Source organism: Macrobrachium rosenbergii, chromosome 52, assembly GCF_040412425.1.
Source record: "Macrobrachium rosenbergii isolate ZJJX-2024 chromosome 52, ASM4041242v1, whole genome shotgun sequence".
Lineage (NCBI taxonomy): Eukaryota > Metazoa > Arthropoda > Malacostraca > Decapoda > Palaemonidae > Macrobrachium > Macrobrachium rosenbergii.
The window spans coordinates 37,250,990-37,275,092 of record NC_089792.1 but is presented as its reverse complement, the minus strand read 5'-3'; the positions used below and the strand labels follow the sequence as shown (position 1 = coordinate 37,275,092).

At 37.1% G+C, this 24,103-nt stretch overlaps 1 protein-coding gene across 3 annotated transcripts in view; it reads right to left on the bottom strand.

Annotated features, from left to right (window-relative positions):
- LOC136833815 (putative inhibitor of apoptosis) overlaps window positions 1–24,103 on the bottom strand; it is a 93,931-nt gene that overhangs the window by 29,400 nt on the left and 40,428 nt on the right. The window contains exon 1 of one of the 3 annotated variants that reach the window (XM_067096104.1): window positions 21,761–21,878. The exons of the other annotated variants lie outside the window; for them this stretch is intronic. The gene's annotated coding sequence lies outside the window, so the exon portion shown is untranslated. Of the gene's footprint in view, window positions 1–21,760; window positions 21,879–24,103 lie in introns of those variants that run through there. 3 annotated transcript variants of the gene reach the window in all.

Below are 24,103 nucleotides of genomic sequence, written 5' to 3'. Positions count from 1 at the left end.
GGGCTATCTTTGGAGCTTAGTGTGGAGGAAAGTATGATCCATTTCTCTTGACAGCAGAACAGTCAGAACTAGCCCTCGCCTTATCAGGATTTTGCTTTTACAGTGGTGCCTTATTATCTTGAGGTAAACTTTAAACGGAGGTGACATGTCACCACCGACAGCTCGTATGTAGTATGTATGTGTGTATGTATGTATATGTGTATATATATATATATATATATATATATATATATATATATATATATATATATATATATATATATGTACGTTATATATAATATAATGTGTGTGTCTGTTTGTGTTAGAGCTCAGGTAGAAATGTCACAGAAAGACTCTCTTGACAGCAGAATGTCAGAACTGGAACTATTCACTGGAATGTTAAAAGGCGAGCAGGATTTCACGTCTGTCAAGACTTTGCCCACCGATCTATTCAATGGATGAAAAGCTAGTTTCCATGCTAAGATGCTGATTTTTTGTAATTATGAACCTGAAGAATCATATATTACTACAGAAAATTACTGTAGTTTGTTCAGAAATGCGCAACAAAGATAGAAAAGGTCTAAAAAAGACTCTAATCTGGATTTTTGGCAGAAATAACATAACAGATGTATAATTTTTCAATATACAAAACTATAATAACTTGCCCTTCAATAAATAATTCTGTTTATCTCTATTTAAGATATCATTCGTAATAATGCGTTTTACCGTAATTTATGAAAATATACATACACAAATATATACACACACACACACATACATATATATATATATATATATATATATATATATATATATATATATATATATATATATATATATGGTTTTGGGACAGGACCCCAAGTGCTCTTAGCTATTCCATGCCCAAATAAAACAAGAAAAAGACAGGAAAACAAAAAGGGTAAGGTTCATGCCCAAGTTAGAGACAGACCTTCCTCTTAAGGCGTAAAGAGTTGAAAGAGACATGAAAACTGAAGAGAAAAATACCCAGACTTGGCATCATAGAGAAGAAAGAGTCCTGAACCTAGTAATGAGAGGAGTGGGAACTCTCCTCTTGAGCTCATCGGAGCATTGGCCAAATTAGCACCTGTAGAAAAAGAGACAGAAGCCACCTAGAAACGAATAGGAAGGGGGTCGAGAGATGAGGTGACAGTCTTATTCAGGAGTGAAACGGAAGATTAGGCGCCTCTAAACTGAGAATAATATTCAAACATGGATGAATAAGATTAATTAAAGTTTTGGGGGTAGTTTTTGCAATTTTAACTAAATGGTATCCTTTAGACAAAACTGAGGTAACCTGAATTACCCTAGTTTTTGGTGGAACTGATAGGTTCAATCCAGCTCCCACTAATAAACAACGAAACAACTGGATGGGAGAAGAAAGAGAGAAATGTATAGCAACTGTTTTAGAGTCTGAATTTTTACGGGATCTGCATTCAAAACAACCCACGAGATCACTGTTGATTGACGAAGAAGAGCTGTTCAAGAAGTGCTAAAAGCAGATGGGGCCTGGCTGGTGAATGTAGAGGAAATACGGTGGGATGAATCATCGTCAAAGACAATCAAGAGGAGATTTTGATCAGAGATGATGAATGAATAGGAAGGAAAGAGTTGTGGAAACAACAAACCGCCTGAAGAACATCACCAGTGATGGGGAAGGGGAACAGATGCTACTCCGTTATGTAAGATCGCTTATAAAGTGAGCAGGTAAAACAGAAATAAGCATATTGAGAGGAATAAAGCTTTGCTTTAGAGATATCGAAACTAATGACAAAGATTCACTCAGGCCTGGCAATGAAGATGATGAAACAACAGTGATAGAGGAAAGGTCTAAATTAAAGAGAGAGAGAGAGAGAGAGAGAGAGAGAGAGAGGATTCTATACTGTCGATCATGCATATCGGAACTCCAAACATCGCTTGGTTACCGTAATTAGATTAGTGATAACGGTCAGGTAGAACCTTTTCGCTATGAAACCACATTACGTGCCATGGCTTCGGCTGGCACTGTGGTTGGGGTCGCTCTATTGTTTGATTACTTGCTGAAACGTGATGAGAATGCGTTGTGTTCGCTAAGGGGTTATATGACGTCAGTCATATAACAAAAAGGTTCCTTGTTCTACCACACAGTAATAATTTCTAAGATATTCCCCACCCCGCTAAGAACCTCCGAGTTAATGTGGCATTGCGGGTCAATAATATAATGAAACAAGCGCTTGTAAAGACCTCTCCCGATAACACTAAAGGGTCTGTGCGTCAAATCCCGTGTAAGTGATGTAACAGTTTCAATAACTGTCTAACAGGCGAATCATTTGAAAAGAGAATAGAAAAGCACAAACAATGCCTAAGACAGGCACAGGAAAACAGAACAATTTTCATTCATGAAAGCAGAGACAATCATGCCATCAATTAGACATGGACTAAAAAAACAGTTTATTTAAATATCACTTATTGGAATGAAATATTATAGACTCAGGTTTTATAAAAGAAAGCTTTTGAAAGAATATGGGTATCAAGCAAAGAACGTATAAACTCAATCAATTTGTCTCAAAAGAAACGTAAAATATAAAAATATTATGGAAGATTGTATACTTCGGCCTGCAGCAAAGATTGGTAAATGGAGCACTGACTTCAGACGCTAATGAGGTTACTGTTCCTCCCGGCAGAAATGAATCATCAATTACACGGCCAATGTCTGCGATAAGAGCGGAAGTCAGTTCTTCCTTTCATTCAGGAAAAGAGGCTATGGCCATACACACATACACATATATATATATATAAGTATATATATATAAATCTATATATATAAAAGTGAATGTTTGTATATTTGTTTGTCCACTATAGTAATCCGAACAGCTTAACTGACCCAGACAAAACTTTGCACACGGCTTCTATGTCACCCCAGAAAGGTTTATAACTCAAAATCAAACCCCTACCCCATAACATACATACAAACACAGATAAAACAATTCAAATTTTCGTTTTTAGTCCACCTTTTCTTCAGTAATGTTATGGGAATCACCAGTAGCTTGGGTGGAAAGCTGCGACTTTTCTGTTGGTGACGTCATTAAACTCCTCCCACTGCAAATCCTGACATATGGTAGCCCAACAAATGCGAATTTCCTCATTAATTTGTTTGTTTCTTCTTTGTTTTTACCTTCGGAATTCGCTATAGCAACTGCTATGTGACGTTATGGTGACGTATTTCGTTATAATGACGTATTTCGTTATAAAGCCAGTTTAAGTGAGGTCTGGAAAAATCGGAATATCACCTTGGGTACTCCAGCAGTTGACAGTTGGAATTAATTATTGTGCGAATTGGCAAAACACTTCACTGCATACGGAAGATGAGTTTCTCTTCACGTTGTTTGGTATTGATTACCTGGAAGATAATGACTGAAAATCCTAGGTTAAAACTTTACAGGAATGTAGATCATTACACTTGGAAATCTTTACCTAAAGGCGCTTGCAGAATTTATGTGCAAATAGGGATTAAATTAAGACATGGCAACTACAGCACTTCGAGGAACACTAAAGAGCTCACAGCTTGCACAACACATCAATTTAGTACCTTTTGGTGATGTAATCATACACTGTAAGGAATAGTATTCTCATCATTTAGGAAAGTAAAATTATTCTTTATGGTTATATATTATAATGATATATGTTCATTTCTGTCTTTTATCAACATGTATTTATTTAAAGCAATAAATAACTGACTGCCTAACATTCCTCCAAGAAAGGAAAGATTTTGTTTAATTCATGATTACGTTATTACCAAAGGTACGAATTGACCAAGTTTATAGATGTATGGAGATGCTTAGCAGTAATTTTTTCTAACGATCCGCGTAACTTCATACTTAATTCTACGTTAAGGAATTTGATGTCAATGTAAAGATAATGAGTTGTAATGTATTATGTTAATATCATGAGTTGCAGTTAGCCGGATAGGAAAGTGTTTTGCCACATTTTTTTCATAATATGATGAGGGCGGTGGAAGGCTAACTGCTGCAGCAATTCACCTGATAATAGGAAAGAAGTAGAAAGGTGTAACAAAGTATAGACTAAATATTTCTTAATAAAAAAAGATGTCTATTCTCATACAACATTAATGGATGAGCTTAAATTAGAACTGAAGGGTTGGGCAAGAATTGGACAGTGAAGTTTACTTTCACTACAGTAACACATATCATAAGAAGACATCATTGGCCAAGGCCTATACCAAATTGTCTATATCACATGGAAATATTGTTTTAAATTTTCATTGTATGGTTTGGACTAATAACGGCCTACAAATAACGTTAAAGGGTTTAACAGTGAAATGAATAACGTCTATACATAATTCATTTATCTTCTGATCAGAGAGTCTGAGATACTTCCCGAATGAAATACAGCTGCAAACTGTCATGAAATTGATGCTAACCTGTCCACATGTGCAATTACCTGTCAGTCAGTTGGAAATTATTTAGGTAATACCACCAGTTCATCCAATCTAGTGAGTGGACTGTCTTCCCCCACAAACTGTTGTCTACACGTAAGTTTTAACGGCAGTTTCGATGAACCGACAGAAGAAATGACAGGTAAACTTGATCGTGAATACACGGCCTTTGGCTGTTGAATTCTATCAGTGAAAGGGTGTCTTGAGAGAGAGAGAGAGAGAGAGAGAGAGTTGTCCTAATACAACGAACTGAAAGATGCCAAATTCGAGGTGTGGAACGGACGCAGCGATGCGGGAATCTGCCTTCTACCAAGTCATTACATCAAGTTACTTGTCACCGCAAAAAGAAATTTATCAGCGTTCGCTACTTACCGAAGAGACAACAATGTTTCAGTTTATTTAATGAACTTAATTTTCTTAACTTGCATTTAATACCACGCACTCTTCTTTGATATTGGCTTAGTATTCTTTATAATACATCCTTATCATAGTCAAAGCACGAAAACAAGTTTTGATAACCTGTCAGAACAAAAAATGAAAATCATCAGTAAATGGTCTGATGATTACAGTGATAAGTGATTGCACACTGCCTAATCAAATATTGATTTAATGAACAATTTGACTGGAATTCCCATGTGGTGGATGCTACGACATACATACTCACATATACATGCTCAAGCAATCGTGAACGAATGAAAAACTTCAACATGCTTAGGCTTCAGGTTGATGGGGTGGGCGGGGAACTCAGTGCCTTCATCAGGCTAGTTTTTTTTAACTTCGAAGGGAAGGACTGACCCTTCTCCTCACAAAGGATGGGAGTGTCGAGAAAACGGAAGCAGGAGTAATATTCCAGAGCTTAGTAGTGGTGGGAAGAATTCATTTCCACGGAATAAACAGGGAAGGTGGGACTTGACGGGTTTACCATGATACTCAGCCTCTGCTCTGCTGATATGATTACTCCGTGGTGTTCTTATAAATAGAGTGTTCTTCATTGGAGGGGTGGGTAGAGCTCTCGGCTAGCACGCTGTTAGCCCAGCGTTCGACTCTCCGACTGGCCAATGAAGAATTAGAGGAATTTATTTCTAGTGATAGAAATTCATTCCTCGCCATAATGTGGTTTGGATTCCACAATAAGCTGTTGGTCCCGTTGCTAGGTATCCAGTTGGTTCTTAGCCACATAAATTAAATCTAATCCTTCGGGCCAGCCTCCTCTAGGAGAGCTGTTAATCAGCTCAGTGGTCTGATTAAACTAAGATGTACTTAATTTTTTTCTTATAAATAGAGATTGTATAGTACTTGCACGCGATATAATTATCACTAAGAAAACAGCCGTCAAGTCCGTGCATAATTCAGCAAACAAATAAACGTAACAGAGAGTCGTTGAGAAGTAAGCAAGAAAAGTTTAGGCAAAGGAGCCAGGAACCTTCAAGTAGCACTGCGACCTTTTCTGGACTCCACTGCGCTTTTGCTGTCGCTTGGAGGCAAACAGCAAGTTTGCAGCTCCTTCTCTTCTCCTGAGAAGACTGAGATGTGCTTCTCTTTTGTTTGCATATCAAGGTTAATATTTGTTTCGTTTATATTCAAATACATTGGAAAAACATACAGTAGTCTGATGGCTCTTTTTGTATATTCTTTTAATCAGGCTTTTAATTCTGCTGACGAGAGGTTAAGTATATTTACTTTTGTTTGCATATTTTGTTTATTTATTTAAGCCATGAAACAATGATTACTCTTGCAAATAATCCATTGACAAAGTTCTTGCAGGAACTCCTCCAGCATTTCCTTTGGCAATAGGTCGTGCTTTCGTAATCTTCGCTACATATTTTGGATCGGGGAGAAGACAAACTTTTCATAGCGTTTATTGCAACTTGCAAAGTTTCATTTTTAACTTTAAATATTGTATAGTGAAGATTTCATATTTTCAGGCATTCAGTTATCCATATCTTAGCAGGAATCTAAATTTTTAGTGGCGTTTCACCCATCACAGTACCTTCAAGAATGTCATGCAAAAAAAGTTTTGGGGCACTCACAGGTACAATGAAGATTAGCCCCCTTCTCATGTTAATTAAAATAGGAAATACAATAATAGTACAAGTCATATAAAACACACGCAGCGTAGTTTCAAAGAACGAGAGGGAATCAAAAGAAAGTGCAACAATTTTACAAATATACATAACTCGAAGGGATAATTATACATTGCGTATTCATGATCAAACTAAGAACGTTTTAAACGGAAGCATGATTAAGAAATTGAAGCCATACGTATTACTTGCTACGAACAACAACCGCGCAATTCTTGTCTTTTACTCGGAACGCTCACGTATTGATATTCCAGCCCTGACGTCCCGTACTGACAAATTTCACGAATAATGAAGCTCACAGCGGACTTGGAGGGGTACGAGTGCTATGCAAGAGAGAGAGAGAGAGAGAGAGAGAGGAAAAAAAAAAAAAGCGCTACAGCAGAGTGTATTCACTCATATTGACCACTCTCAACCTCGGCAACCTAAAGACCCATCTTCTTTGATTCGAAAGTTTTCTGTATCTCAGAAACTCGAATGAAGACCTTCGTTTTCTATGTAATTCCAATTTTCTCTGTGTGAGTTCGTGAGTGCGTAACCGCATCTCCTCAGCAACCAGTTGCTATAGCGTTTTGTCCTGCCAAGACAGGTAACATCGGGTCGCCGTCCAAGACAGACGGGCTTTGTGCGTCGGAACCTTTAATTAAATTCACAATAAGAATTATTCGTCGATAACCACTACAGCAGCATTCAGACAGTACGATGTGAAGCTGCCATCTGCGCCGCATTTGGAAATCAAATGGCGAGCAGTTCCGAAGTAAAATGAGAAAATCTGTTATGGCCAGATTTTTGGAAATCGATGGGCGTTAATGGATTTGGTTTGCATAAGATAACGCTCTGTCACGCCGCCTGTATAGCTAGCGTCGCGCTGAATTTGAAAATGACCTTTTAAAGGTATTTTGGATATACTTGTAATAACACAAAAGACATCAAGTCTAGACATCATCGGACAGAAATGTTACAGGTTTAACTCTGATTCGAAAACGTAAACAGAAAATGGTCAGATCTTGAAAAACGTTTGCCAATGATTTTTGCTCACAACGTTTGTATTCAGTGCAAAGGAAACGTTCGTTCATTACCGCCTCACATTACAGGCCAAGAAACCTGTCCGTGCGTTGCCCAGATACGGCCACGTACGTATACACTGAATTTATTGAGTTATGTTTCCACTTCTTCGTCTCATTATCAGATATTTTCTTCTGTTCTCTTATTCATATTTTCCTTTTTCTTCTCCATCTACAATGGAAAAATGTCGACGTTTTACGTAGGGTTTGATCATCAACTGTAAAATGCGAGTTTATGAGCAACGTGATGGATTAAAAAGTAAAGTAATTGCAATTTCTTTCACCAAATCTTTTTTGTACACTGATCGACCAGTTTCAATAAATGTCCTCTTTTGAATGATTTTATTTGAGACTCAATTGGGTATTGTGATAAGTTTATGGTTGTACATTTAAACATGACGTGTACACTGTGAACGAACATCGAGGCGTTCACCTGTCTGCACGAATGCGCACATATTCTTCAGTTTTGCTTTCACTCAAATCCTTTGCTTTCCCCTTTTTTGAACATTTTTGCTTGAATTGCTCACTTTTTCGTCTTTGCCGAGACACTTGTTTCTCTTTCTTATCTATTACTTTCCACTTTTCCTCTGTCTGCTTCTCCCAGTAGTTTTTAGCCACAACCTGTGTTCTGTCTTCTCCTAGTTATCCGTTCTCTTCTTTGAACCTTTCACAAGCAGCCTCATTTGCTTATTTCATCATGTACCTCCACCGCAAATTTTCATTTAAAACGCCGTTCATTTTCAAGCATGACCGATTCTCAATGTCTTTAGAGGTCTCTGTCCTCGCTGCCGACTAATTGGCGCTACTTTCCAAAGTGACGTTTCAACCTGGCGACTTTTTGAATGAAGCTGGATACATTTCCTTCTTATATTCACGTTCCTTCCATCTCTGCAACTTTTCAGTATTATTTTATGGATTTTCAAGGCAGGATTTGTAGAGTTATTTCCACATGCCCTTTCATTACTTTGTTTTTATTACACCCTTTTATTTAACTCGACTTCTGCGTCTGTCTGCCTGTTTAGGTCAAAACTTGTAGCTCAATTTTCGACACGTTCCCTTCGTCCGGTGGACTTGAAATTTTGCATGGCTACTCAATCCCGGTGACAGTACAGCCTTACATGATCAGTAGGTCAGCAGTGACCTCTAATGACCCTACAGTGACCTCTGCAGTATCTCAGGATTTGTATGAAACTTTTCGGATTTTTCATACCTTCTCTGACTCGGTAGAATAAGTTAATAACTCAACGGATTTTTCGAACCTTCTTTGGCACGACAGGGTATAGCGTTCAGTTTCGTTAGCTTCAATCATAAATTGGTTACAATGTCTATCAAAACTAAAAAGTATAAAATAAATAAATATACACTTTTTTAAAACACGCTTTTATTAAAATTCACAAGAGTAAAAAATAATTTTTGGAAACACACCAGGATTTCCTTACAATTAATCATGTCTACAAAAATAAAAAGGTGTGGGCGCCAGACAAGGAAGGAAAGGCTACAAGAAAAGAAATATATTTTTTATTTCTTGTGGCATCTTCCATGTTCGGCGCCCACGCTTTTATTTTTGTTGACATGATTAATTATAAGAAAATCCTGGTGTCTCAAAAATTAAATTTTTACTTTTTAGTGCATTTTAATAAAAGCGTGTTTTAAAATTTAAAAAAAATTATTTTTTGAGTCACCTCTGAATACTTTCGTTGCTTTTGTTTTCCTCAAGTGCCTTCTCACAGTCTTTTGCTGAATTTCTCTTTATCCTCATCGCGTGAGGTGCCACTGTCGCATCATTAGCCAGGCGTATACAAAGTTAAGTATACCTTAGTTTAACCAGACCACTGAGCTGATTACAGCTCTCCTAGGGCTGGCCCGAAGGATTAGATTTAGTTTACGTGGCCAAGAACCAATTGTTTACCTAGCAACGGGGCCTACAGCTTATTGTGGAATCCGAACTACATTATACCGAGAAAAGAATTTCTATCACCAGAAATAAATTCCTCTGATTCTTCATTGGCCGACCGGAGACGCGAACTCGGGCCTAGCAGAGTGCTAGCCGGCAACTCTACCGACTCTCCCAACGAGGAACTAAGTACATACACATATACATATACGTCTTTGAAAAAAGCACATGCTCAAATCACGTCATGTCCGTCATCCAAGTAGATCTCCAGGTTAACCCCCCAAAATTGCATGCATACGCACATAATTTTTTTTAAATTATCATTCTTATTTTCACGCCTTTATGGTACGATAAACGTGTCACGAATGCTGAAAGAAAAACTATAAAAAGTATAAAAAGTAAATTAAGTAAAGGGAATAAGTCAATAGGAAAGGCACCATACGTGTAGGCCTACTTTTGCACTTTTTTATTTATTAATAATAAAAAATAGAGTGCAAAAGTACACGTATGGTGTCTTTCCTATTGACTTTATTCCTTTTACGTAATTTACATTTTATAGCTCATTTTCTTTCGGCATTCGTGACACGCTTGTTGTATCATGAAGGTTACTCTTCGTGGCCACTTTTGCAGCACGAACGTAGCACCAGAGCTCTCATAATTGGTGACTTGGGTCACGAACAGTTTGCCCTCAGAACGAGCCAAAGCTCTTTGAACTCACGTAACATTCTCCATTTTGAGTCTCCTAGAGTTAATTGTGTTTCTTCTTATTCCTTTGATATCAGCAAAATGAATAAAGAAATAAAGAACGATGTGATGTCTATAATTACAGGACGATGTAATGTCTATAATTACAGGAAGTGATGTTTTCGTTCATACCAATTATTTTCCTTCAGTCACCGGTAGTTTCACCACATTTCCTACGGCAGCATCGTTCAATTTCAGTTTGAAAAAACCGTCACTTGGTATGATTCCTCAGAAGCATCTCCTATTTGTCTGTCTTTTCAAGATTTGTGTATCGCGTTAAAGTCGTCTTATTTGTTTTGTTCCCGGACGTTGTTCTCCCAAGGTTTGTCTTAAGATGGGCATTCTGTTTCACTGAGGGCTGCTCATTAATGACAGTAAAAATAAATATATTCCATATATTATTTCAGCATGATATTGTATTCTCACATACCTGAAGAAAATGCTCATAATACATTATTAATTTCCGTTCATGATGTGCACACATACGGATAGAACGGAGCCATATGTGACGAATGAGACGAGGTAACAAAGAGAAGCTGAGTCAAATAAAAACCGTTTCATGTTCTCTCTTGTTTATAAGCTGTGTTATCTTTTACTTGAACAGCCGAAAACTAAAATTATGATTTCATTCAATTAAAAAGTTCAATGACGATTTGTAATATAGAATCACGTAAGCATTACGCGTTCTGCATAAAACAAAAGCCATTGTAGGCACTAAAAAATTCTACCCCACTGATGCATGGACAGCACACCACATACCCGCACAGGAGGTCATTTTCATGCCCATTGCAAAGAAGAATGGGAAGTAAGGAGTAAGCGCTCACAATTCACGAGCGTTGTTCAGAATTCGTTTTGTCCTTCAATGCTCGATTCCAGGATAATCCAAGATTACGATTACAATAATCCCTGCTTATCCCCGGTGGATAAACGCATCCCGTTTTTGCAATAAGAGCGATTTCACAATTACGGCTGAAACCACTGAGTGGTGTTATTATTTGCGATTGCAGTAAAGTAGGTTTGCCTTGCAATTGCTACATTCGTTACCTTCGTGCTTGCGGTATTGCCCAATTTTCAAGCCGATAATTCATACACCTATTGTTACACTAGTGATTTATATTTATATATATATATATATATATATATATATATATATATATATATATATATATATATATATATATATATATAGTGTGAGTGTGTGTGCGTGCTCACGCGCGCGTAACCGAAGGAAACCGAAGGAAATAAAATAAATATAGTTACACAAGTGCTAACTGCCATAACGCCTTATCAGTTAACACACATTTCCCAAGTTATTTTTTTTGTTTAATTTAATATTAGTGTTGTGAAACGATTCACTTGCAACAAATGTTTTTTTTTACTCTGCTTTTATTTTATTTAACTGTCATGATTCATTTAACACTAAGCCCCGAACAGAACACCGTGACAGGCAAAGAATATTGGATTCCATACTTGCTGAAGAGACTACGGTCGAAACAAGCAGAAAGAATATTGTTTCCAGGAAGTGTAACCTCGGTATTCTTTCGTGACGAAAACAGTTAATTTCCGTTCAAAAGCAAACGAACTGGCAAAACCCGACATCAGACGTTTGAGGAACAAAGAAGAACGGATATGTTGGTGTAAGGAAGAAATGAGGAAAAATTTAAGGACACAAAATAACTTAGACGAATCGCACCAGGAAAATAAAAAGGAAAAGTTAAATAAAGGAAAAGGCCTGGCAATGTCAGGACTAGATTCTGTGACTGTTTTGCTTCTCTTTTCTTCTGCTTTGCTTTCATCGGGAAGTTTCAGTTTTAAAGATCGGCTCAAAATTTGTGCTGGCTGGCTTGGGTGAATCGCCCTGCAATCCACTTCCCTCATTCCTGCTTTCGTGAATGCTTTCTCTCTCTCTCTCTCTCTCTCTCTCTCTCTCTCTCTCTCATTGTTCCAGTACCTTGAGTTTTTTTATGTTGCGGTGTAAATAACATTGCTACATCAAATCAGAATCGTGCAGTTTAGGATAAAAGATACACTTGGATATGAAGTGAACTCCAACATTTTTACTCAAAATTTCTTTGGAGATATAGACTTACACACGTGTGTAAATATATAAGACATCTATATGTACTGTACATGCAGTATACACACACAAACACACATATATAATATATATATATATATATATATTTATATATATAATGTATACATACACACACACACACACGTATAAAAACACACACATATATGTATATATACATATATATATTTACCGTATATATATTTATGTGTGTGTGTGTGTGGTTATAACGCTGTTCCAGAAAGTTGGGCCCTCGAGGCAAAAGTCACCCACCACTCGAAGAAATGTCAGCAGTCGACGGAACTGAGCAAAACGTTCTTCTCGAACTTAGTGGAAGACAGAGGCTCCAAAGAGGAAAACTTTACATTTTTTTCTAAAGGAATAATAACAAAGCCCTAGTGAAATCTGCGACAGACTTTAACGTCTGGTGCAATCAGCAATGGGTCATAACGAGGCCCGGGACCAACCGCATTTGATGATAATTTCGATAGAGGAGCAGTGCACCTCGTGTTATCGAGATGAGAGAAATAACAAGTAAAAAATGCATCCAAGTTTCTTCGCCGCAGAGTTTTCTGTACAGCGTATAGTACTGTGTGAAACTCTCAGCCACGGCCCATGAAACTCTCAGCCGCGGCCCATGAAACTTTCAACCACGGCCCGGTGGTTTTCTGTCCCATAGCGTTGCCAGACGCACGATCATGGCTAACTTTAACCTTAAATAAAATCAAAACTACTGAGGTTAGAGGGCTGCAATTTGGTATGTTTTATGGCTGGAGGGTGGATGATAAGCATGCCAATTTGCAGCCCTCTAGCCTCAGTAGTTTTTAAGATCTGAGGGCGGACAGAAAAAGTTCGGACGGACAGACAAAGCCATCTCACTAATTTTCTTTCAGAGAAAACTAAAAAGGAAGGAGGAAGAGGAATAGGTGTGAAGCAGAGACGGATCGCCTCTGAGACAAGTAACGGGATCCAGGAAGGCTGAGTGAGAGAATTCCTTCTCCATTCTGGCGCTGACTTTTCCTTTTCCCTTCCAGCCTGGATCAGTCTCGTCGGCCTTCGTTGATTCGAAAGAGAGGGAACTTCTGGAGAAGGACGCAGAGAAAAATGTGGGATTCAGTGGCCTAGGATTAGGGGTGTCTCAGAAACTGGCAAGCACAGATCATCTGTGGAAATCTTGGCATAATTTTAGGGAACAGTAGGAAAAATAAGACTTTTCTTCAAATTACAATGAAGGAATGGAGACAAAATCTCACAATGTTTCTTATTATTTATTGTTTCAATGGAGATAATGGAGAAATGACTCGAAAATGAGAACTAGTTCAGGGATGGAGGTTACAACTCCATAAGTGGTGGAGGAGGAAAAATTTTCCAAGACGTGTTTATTCTTGTTAGTTTTTTTGCTAGACTCGCAGCCAAGATCCCTGACATTTTAAACCATTCAATTTTATTTCCTAGAATTCATATACTTGTTGTGCAGTTGTCAATCGATTGCGACCTCCTCCTTGGTTGCTGCATTTCGACTCTATCAGGTGCCGTGGTGATCAGACGGCCGTCAATGACTATCATCTTTTACGCCAAATAAAATGCGGTACCGAAAAATATTTCCCTTCGATGCTAATACCCATTTTCTACAGCAAAACACTAAGACTGTGCAGAAGAGATTTTATTTGTGTGTGTGTGTGTGTGAGTGTATATATATATATATATATATATATATATATATATATATATATATATATATATATATATATATATATATATATATATATATATTCGTATATACATATAAACAGGCTTAGCTTTAACCAAAACAGAAATTAGTGCCATTAGACTTCATGCTATATCTTGCCACCATCACATACAATACAGTGATTTTCAAATACTCGGACAAACAAAAAACAGCCATTCGCTTCCCTTTTAGAGTCCCTCCATACTGAACAACAATCACCAACACTCAATAGCCAAACCACCTGTTCCATTGTTCATTGCATACTTTGCTTTTTTTTTTTCCACACCATTCCACCCTCTTCCATTCGGTCTTCTAACTCGCCAAGTTGTCATTTAACTACGACATGAACAGTAGGTTCCCTAGTATTTTGTACAACATTATCTTTCTCAGTATCTATCTGCTCAGTGATTTTATTTGACGATTTCTGTTTAGTATGTAATTTCTTATCATTTGGTCATTGCTCTTTTGTAAGTTTTGATTTGCAGTTAACTTAGGTTTTTATGTTCCTTTTTTACTTCATGTTATTATGTATTTTAAAGTTTTGTCGATTATAACGATTTTAATACTTTTAGATTTAGTCAATCAGTATAGTTTTCTTACTGTTTCTCTTTATTTTTTTATGTCATTCTGTAGATAAGTGACCCTGATGATGGGAAAAGTCATGTATTCCCGAAAGCTCGGCTGTGCCTCTGTTATATTCTAAGAAATAATAATGTCTGCAATTTTACCACGCCTTCTGGCTATCCTGTTCCTCCTTAAAAAAATATTTCTTCCAAAATGGCGAACGTTCATCGCCTGTAAAGATGATGTTGAGGACAAACTTTCGTTGTTTCATTTATATGAAAAATGATTTTCTTATTCGCCTAAAGCAGTCAGTGGCTGAAAACAACAGCAGCGACAATGATAGTAACGATAATATTGATAAGTGGTCACCAGGGCCAAGGATGGCCATCACTGCCTAAAATGGCATCTTGCTTTGTCGTTATTTTCACTGACGTCATGGTACTCATCATTGTCGTCATCATCATCATCATCATAATCTACGTTCATTATAATCATCCATCGTCATTGTCCTTATTTATACCATAATGATGATTATATGATATGAATATTTGGAACAAAACAGAAGAAAGTTGAGTCAGATTCAAGTTTTCCCGAACCTTTCTCAGAAAGAACACGGCTGAACTCTGGCTAATTTTTCATTGAACTAGCTGGGTTGCAAAAGGGTATGAACCACCGCAGGTCACTTCATCGCTGAATTGAATTGAAACGGAATTGAGGCCAAAGGTTTGAAAGGTGCAACTGGGACCTATGAGGTCATTCAGCGTTGAAAGGGGAAACAAGATGGAAGGAAATTGACAGTAAAATGATTGAAAGGTGTAACAGGAGCCGAAAACCTCAAAGCAGTTGTATACCTTGTTTGAATCAATTGTTAGGAGAGGGTGGGAAAGCAAGATGGAAGAAAGAGAATAGGAAAGAAGGGACAGTAAAATGATGAATTTCTACCACCAGAAATAAATTCCTCTACCTCTTTTGGCCGGGGAATTGTTCCGGGGCATCGAGTGAAGGCACGCTGCAATGAACCTTAAGTATTGCCTATAGTGCACCCCATGGGGTGCACTGACGGCAGTACTCCCTACGGGGATGAAATTAAAAAGGTCAAGGGATGCAGATGGAAGAAAACGCGCGGCTCTTCTTCAATTAAAAACAAATGCTGTCGGGTGCCTTCAGAGCTCTGCTCATATTCACCAGATGAAAAACTTAAAAAAACTAAATTATACGTTGTTTTAGCAATGACCAGATTTAATCGATTTTCAAATAAAGTCACATCACAGTTTTAATTTTTGAACGTTTCTATTTGAATGAATAGTTAGTTGCTTCCCTTATGTTATAATGTTTAAAGTAAAGTTATATTTTGTTTCTGTATAGCTTATGCTTCCATAGAAAATCTCTATTGATTGTAATTGTTTTTCAACCATGAAAAGTTTTTAATTTTGAACTTCATCAATTTTGTTTATTATCGAGTTTTTACTTGTATGCCTTATAATTTTTTTGAACACAATCCCTTTCAAATGATGTCAATTTATTTTGACTATATTTGAAAAGTGGTCGCTTGAACTTCTTATGAATCACGCTGCTTTCAGTGGGGGAGTTTGTGGAAGAGGGGAGGCGGGTGGCGGGAAGTCAGGGAGTCCACTGTCATGAAACGTTCACTACTTCGCGCAAATAAAGCACTGCAGTAAATAAACTTACACCCAAATGATTAACTTGTCATTTGGTCACTAGAATTTCTCATGACTCACCAGAGCCGCATGCGTCTACTTGTTACATTTATCGTGTCTCGAGGCCAAATGGCTGGCGCCCAAATGTCCGTCGCCAGATCAGCTGCGTCCAATGGGCCTTGCCATATCGCCCATGCCTTAATGACTGCTCACAAGGTAACTTCCGACTTGACTGTTTCTCCCAGATCGCAGGCGATCTGCTGCCCGAGTCATCAATTTGCAGATGCTCTGTGGGTTGGACGCAGCAGCTGGAAGTTGTCAGGCATGTGAGATAATACACACCGTGTTTGCAATGATTGTATTAAAAGATATATCTGTATCTGTTTTGATTTCACATTTTGCCTTTTCTAGTTTTCTGCAAAACTACTGAGATGGCTTTGTCTGTCCGTCCGCGCTTTTTCTCTCCGCTCTCAGATCTTAAAAACTACTGAGGCTAGAGGGCTGCAAAATGATATGTTGCTCATCCACCCTGCAATCATCAAACATACCAAATTGCAGCCCTCTAGCCTCAGCGGTTTTTGTTTTATTTAAGGTTAAAGTTAGCCATGCTCGTGCGTCTGGCAACTCTATGGGACAGAACACCACCAGGCAGTGGCTCAAAGTTTCATGGACCGCGGCTCATACCGAGACCACCGAAAGGTAGATCTATTTTCAGTGGCCTTGATTATATGCTGTACAGAAAACTCGATTGCGCTGAAGAAACTTCGGTGCATTGTTTACTTGTTATGGCTGGCCTGGATAATAGGTTTATGCCCAAACAAAGTCGTCAGATAATGACAAGGACAACAAATACGTCCACGCCCAGTGTCTGAGAGATGTTGAATTACACAATTTGATGAAAGAAAATAAACGGATTTTTTTTTTAAGTTTTTCGAGAAATAAAAGGAAATAGAACGTATCTTTCGCAAATATTTATAGAATTATATACAATCTACTGGTAACATTTTTACCAAATACTTATGTAATTGCAGTAACCGCAAGGTACTTTCAATCCTCGATTTCTTCACCTTTTTTGGGTACGGTTGCTTATATACCTCTTTGACATTCTGGTTGCGGGTTCGAACCCTGCCACGCGCGTCAGACTTTCCCCATTGGGTTCTTCATTTGGATCCTAGGCTTTAGTGTGACAAGCATATCCAAAAAGTGTGAATAAATCGAAAAGTTTGAAGGCATGGTGGTTATTACAATTATATAAATAAAAGTTAAGTATTTATTACCCCCAGAAAAACGATTGTTAAAGTCACAAGCAAGTTTTCTCCCTTTTTCAAAAAAAAAAAAAAAAAAACAAGCAAGAAGGGAAAATAAGTGAGCCGACTGCCTCAGGGTAACAGAAGTTCTATAAAGGTCTTTCTCTGAACACCAATTCATCGCAAAAGTTGCAATGGCATTCACTTCCTCCTGAAGAAAAGTTGAAATTGTGGCCTACGACGGAACGAGCCCTGGAAGGAGGGGCTGGGGGACTGGGTGGGTGACCCCTCATTGTTTATTTATTTGTCTCAGGAACGATGGAGGCTGTTGCAACTTTCATTTGTACTACGTTTTGATGAGAGAGAGAGAGAGAGAGAGAGAGAGAGAGAGAGAGAGAGAGAGAGATATTTATACGATTTATAAAAGGTCCATGATGAAATTTTCACCAAAAACATTACGTATACATAAATACATAAGCACACATACACACATACAAAACACACTCACACACCAATTCACTATATATATATATATATATATATATATATATATATATATATATATATATATATATATATATAATATATATATATTTAATATATTCATCTATCGGGAATAATATATATATATATATATATATAATTTTTAGTTGATAATAGTTTCTGTCGTCTCGTGGGTCGTTATACCAGACGACGAATATCAATAAATATATATATAATATATATGAAAATATATTATATATATATATTTATATATATACATATACATACAGTATATATGTGATGTGTAAAAATTCATTCATATGTATATATGTGTGTGTGTGTGTTCTTTTAGACTGCGTAGTTATCTGTCTTCTTAGACTTTTCCTAAATCATCTAGCCCCTTTTAAGTGGAAACATCCACTTTGCAAGACCAAAGAGCAGCCTTGTCTTAGTGGTCATATATATATATAGGTCATCAACAAACAGTATTTATGTGTAAATATATGCAAGACATACAAACTTGTTTCTTAACATCAGAAAAGCATGAAACTTTGAGTGAATTAGAGACATTACTAAAAGTGCTAACATTTATATATATATATATATATATATATATATATATATATATATATATATATATATATATATATATATATATATGTATATATACACATAGTATACTGTATTTGCTCACATATATATATATATATATATATGTTATACACACACACACACACACATATAAATTCTTAAGAAACTATAAAGTATATCTTGTGTGTGTGTGTGTGTGTGTGTGTAAATCCTTTGTCATAGAAATAAGAAACTATAAAGTTATCTTACAGGCCTTTGAGTTACGAACAAAATCTTGCTTTTGACAAAATATACATTATGACAATTTTCTTCTTTAGCTGACGCCCACATTGTATTGGGTTTAAATTATTTGATCTACTTCCATCGAATAGCTTCGCTGAAACGGGGTGAGGGTACTTTGTTTAAAATGAGAGAGAGAGAGAGAGAGAGAGAGAGAGAGAGAGAGATGAAAAGAATATATTAATACACTGAAGTCATGTCACCATATAAATGTTTGTTGAGGAGATGACAGATGTCATCATTCTCTTGGCAGCTCTGGAATTCACGTTAGGCCTGTCACCACCTTAAATGTTTTTGTGAGGAGATGTTTCTAAACAACTGCCTCATTCACTGTAATTCAGTCCCTGCTGGCAGCTCTGCACATGAATCATTTCACCCAATCATGTTACAAGCAGGATACTATACAGATCAGTGGTCTAGGCCAATTTTCAAGGAAACTCGAAACTAGAGGCTGTAAACTGGGAAAACGTAACGTTTCCAACATGTATGTTGCAAAATAGCGTAAAGACAGACTTATGTACGATGCTGGAGCAACTGTAACGTGAATACGCATCATCTTTTATTTTGCAAACACACACACAAAGAGAGAGAGAGAGAGAGAGAGAGAGAGAGAGAGAGAGAGAGAGAGAGAGAGAGAGAGAGATTCCTTGAGTAAGGCACTGAAATTGCGTGTTTAACCTCTGCAAAAACTAAACAGAATTTTGTTTTAAAACAGTCATGGTCTTAATATAAACAGTACAGTCATAACGGGCTGAATTATTTGCATAACACAGACTCTAAAACGATTCTCCTTGCCCATAAAAAGCTCCGTATGGCACAATACCCTTGCTATATCTCACACTCCTTCTACGTCTGAGTGACATCACGTATCCTGATATCTACCACTTTCCTACAAATCACGACATCACATCTGCCGGTGACGTTAGAATTTGATATTCTAAATAAAGATTTCCTGCTATTTCTTCATCTTCGTGTATGTAATCGCATATGGAGACATGAACGTAACCCAACTGGGGATGGTCTTGTCTGAATCATGGTTTTCTTTGTCGATTAACTCACTCTTCATAAGTATAGTTTAGGCCTAGTGCCTACTAATTGGGATTTAGAGCAGACAGGTTTGGATATCAGGAACTTCAGTGGATTTCACTGGTAATAGATATGAAATATTTCACTATTATTTTAAATGAGCTCATGAACAAAAAAAAAAATGCTATTACCTGTTAAAGTAAACAAAATGCCCTAATTCGGGGAAAAAATTGAAGAACAGTACAGGAAAATACTGATAAAGAAGAGATATGAATGAGTATGAACAAATCAGCAAATAAACAAACATACGTCCCCACAAAAAACAAACGAGAAATTTCAGATCAATCAAGGCAAAGCGTCTAATGCTTCAGCACTAGCTGATCCAGAACAATTTCATGGGGGTGGGGGCGCACCAATTTTCATATTATACATACATACATGCATTATATATATATATCTATATACACATTTATATATAAAGACATATATTATTTATATTATTTTTTCATATTTTTATATTTCTCATTTTGTTATTTACTATTTTTATTATTTGGTAATTATGTGGCGGAGGAGGGGACACGTGCCCAGGTGCCGCCACCCCGCTGGATCCGCTCGTGTGCTCAGGTAGCACTGCAGCCTCTCGTCATGACGGGGAACGGAAGATCTCCGAAGCAGGGCAATAAGGCATCGTGAAATCACTATAGTATTAATTACTAAACTTATTTCATGAGAGCATAACTCATTAATACTATGTAACTAAGATACATAATCTGTCTGTTTGTCCCAGAAAATATGTTCGTTCTCTTCAGAAAATATGTTCGTCTCTTGTAATTGCAGTTACGTGATATCATTTCATTATATAATTATCTCAAACACATCCTTTTACAAAAACTGTTTTTGAAAGTTTTGAAGGCTAAAAGAGTACCAAGGTCATTTCATATTTTCAAGGAACGTCTAATAGTTTTGTAGAAATGCTATTGGTTTATAATAGTTAGCAAATAGTAAGTGGGTGCTGCCTACTCTTTTTCTCCTCAGTCTAGCGCCTTTTGTTATTCGGCAACATGCCCTGCTTTTTGCCCTCAAGTGGAAGACAAGGATAATAAGCGTCTCGTTCGAGGGGTATCTTTCATTGCACTTTGTAGCATTTTTCTGCCAAAATTTTAGGCCACCAGCCAACATTGATGGTAAAACGGAACTCTGTATGTTTAAACCTACGTTACACCAGCTAAGAAAAGATGTACAACTCCAATCTAGTTATGAGCATCGGCGACTAGAAACGCAGTTTGACCCTAAAATGCCAAAAGGTGCAAGAAAATGTACTCATAGGCATTGGATCTTTCTGTGTGAGATGCATTTTTTTATTTTTTTATATTATTATAAGGCTCATCTCAAACAGTTTGCTGAAGCATTTGGAAAGCTTCATTCCGTATCGTCTCAAGGATACATAGCATAAAAAAAAAATAATGAATTTAAAAATAAAATTGGTCTGTAATCAGCCATGGAGCTTCTCAACACCTTAGTGGCTTGGTACCTCAAAAACTCAATACAACTTAGTTACGTGATAAATATGGCATGAACAGGCAAAAGATTATTCACTGACATGCTTTGTTGCTTGTTTGCTTCTCATAATTCCTAGCTAAATTGCACTTGGATTGTTAATTCTGTAAAACTTTCTCGCAAGCTTGAGTGGGAGTGGTTGCCACTGTCACACTGACAAACTGGATCACGCGTGGACGGGAATCACACTTGAGAGCTTTTGAACGCACATTAAGTTCAGTGCTGGTAATTTACCGTTTTCTCGGTCTAATGGTTCAGATCAGCGTTGACCTGCACAAAGTGAAATATATAACACTTGTCCAATGAAGTCACTCCCGAGTAAACTAGAAGAGACAGTTACCTGGTGGCAATGATCCGTCTTCTTCAGTCTTCGGGTGGAAGGGTTGAGCGATTCAGTGTCTCCAGAACACTGGCTTACCTCTTGGTAACGCCTGTCAAGTTGACATTCCAAGACTGTCGCCTACATCGTATGACATTCTAAGACCACAGGGTGACGGACGTAGTACGTGTCTGGAAATTTAATAGTAGCTGCCTCTTGCACACCAATTCTCAGGCAATCAAGAGGTTAGAGAGGCGCAGAAGCAAGGTGGGTGAAGTGGAGAGATTGAAGAGCAGTACAGTGTAAAGGGGAAGTTTCAGTAGCAAAATCGTTGTTTTTACGGTGTTGAGTGAAAAAATTATACACATTTACTCTGAATAATTTCAGAAACAGATTTGAAGGTTTCAAAGCAGATGAAGCAAGACAAACTAAAGGGCGTTCTCTAAGGCATTCTTTTTTTGTATCACTTTTATCATAAAACGTCTTCGAAGCTTTACTGCAACAAATTTCTAGAATATGAGCTGGATAAAACAATTCCAACCCAGTCTCTTTGTTACTCTAATTCATTATCACACACACCCAAACATATATGTATGTATGCATATATATATATATATATATATATATATATATATATATATATATATATATATATATATATATATATAAAGATAAAATATATATACACTGGAGTGCTGCAAGGCCTTTTCGACGCTATGTCATTTACATAGCGTCCGAAGGCCTGCAGCACTCCAGTGTTTCCATTCCTTTCATGGACTTTATTTATATATTATATATATGATTCAGTTATACACACACATATATATACATACATACATATATATATATATATATATATATATATATATATATATATATATATATATATATATATATATATATATATATATATTTATACATACACATATTTGTGTTTGTGTTGTCAGTCATGAATTCTTGGAAAAAGAATAAGGGTAAAGGAAAGGCAGTCATTAGTTATCTGCGTCATTTCTTGCTCCGGTTTTAAGACATTCTGTTGAAGGAAGAATAACTGAAGAACGCCCTTTTTGACATTCAGCTTTGATATCATCAAATCTATTTCGGAAATATTCAGAGTAATTGTCATATTTTTTTATACAACACTGTTTAAATCTAAAAGCAGTCATCAGCTGAGCAGCAACATGGATTACAAACTCCCTTGTATGGACTGAGGTTGATTTCATGTGGACCAACAGCTAATGGAATGTGTGGAAGAAAGAGCAAATAATGAACAGACGAAAAGAGGTTTGTTATTTTTGTACGCCTGAGTGAAATATAACATTGGACTGATTAGTCTCTTAACAGGAAAATAAAAAGTTGTAAACCCATAGCCTAAAGAACCCAATTAGAATCTACATACATACAGATCACAAACGAAAATAATGTTAGATGTCTGACGGAGATTTAAAAACAAAAATACTAATTCGTCTAAATGGAGAAACTAATATAAATCAGTAAATCGTATCAGTGTCTTTCAGCGGAAATACTTGACACATCCAGGGTCTGGGTTAATCCGAGGCATGCATTCCTTATCGGCAGATCAACCTCAAAAACATGATGAACTTTGTACGTATAAAAATGGTTATATAGCCCTTTCGTTTGGTTGCTATTTTGTATATCCGATTCTTCCTCGTGTCTTGTTTTCCTCTGTTGTATGTGGTTTCCCTTCAAAGAAGTCAAGACTTTCTTTCTACACAGCTTGCACATGAACACACACACACACACACAAACACACGTACCTTCAAAAGGACTTTCTTTTTCTTTCTCCAGTTTAATTCTTTGCTTACAAATTCTCGCCATTACACTCCAAGTCTAGGAAATGCATTCATCGTGTACAGAGGATCCTTGCAAGTAGCCTTGAGACGCGATGAAAACTTCATTTACGAGCTTAAAATTTAGAGCTTAGAGCTTAGAAGAGCTTATAGTTTGCTAGACGCTTCTCTACGACATACGAGGCTTAAGCATTGCATTAAATGGACGAACACGAATGCCAACTGTTACTCATGACTCATACTGCCGTGACCCACAGACTGTCTTTTTATTTTGATTGTGGTTGCTAAATGATGCATTAGAATTCAGGGACAAAGCTGAATAACAAGGGAAATTATATGTTAGAAGACACTGACTGTTCTCTCGTGTTCAGCTGATAAACTCTTCGAACGAATGTCTTCACCAGAACTTGCAGGCGAGTAGTTTTTTTTTTTTCCCTCGAGACCTGAAAGGCTGAAAAAAATTTTAAGCTCTGCAAGAGTTGCCAGAAAGTTGCTAGCCAGAGGAACTAGACTGTTTTTACTTCCTGTTCGCCTGCTGGGTTCGTGTTTATAC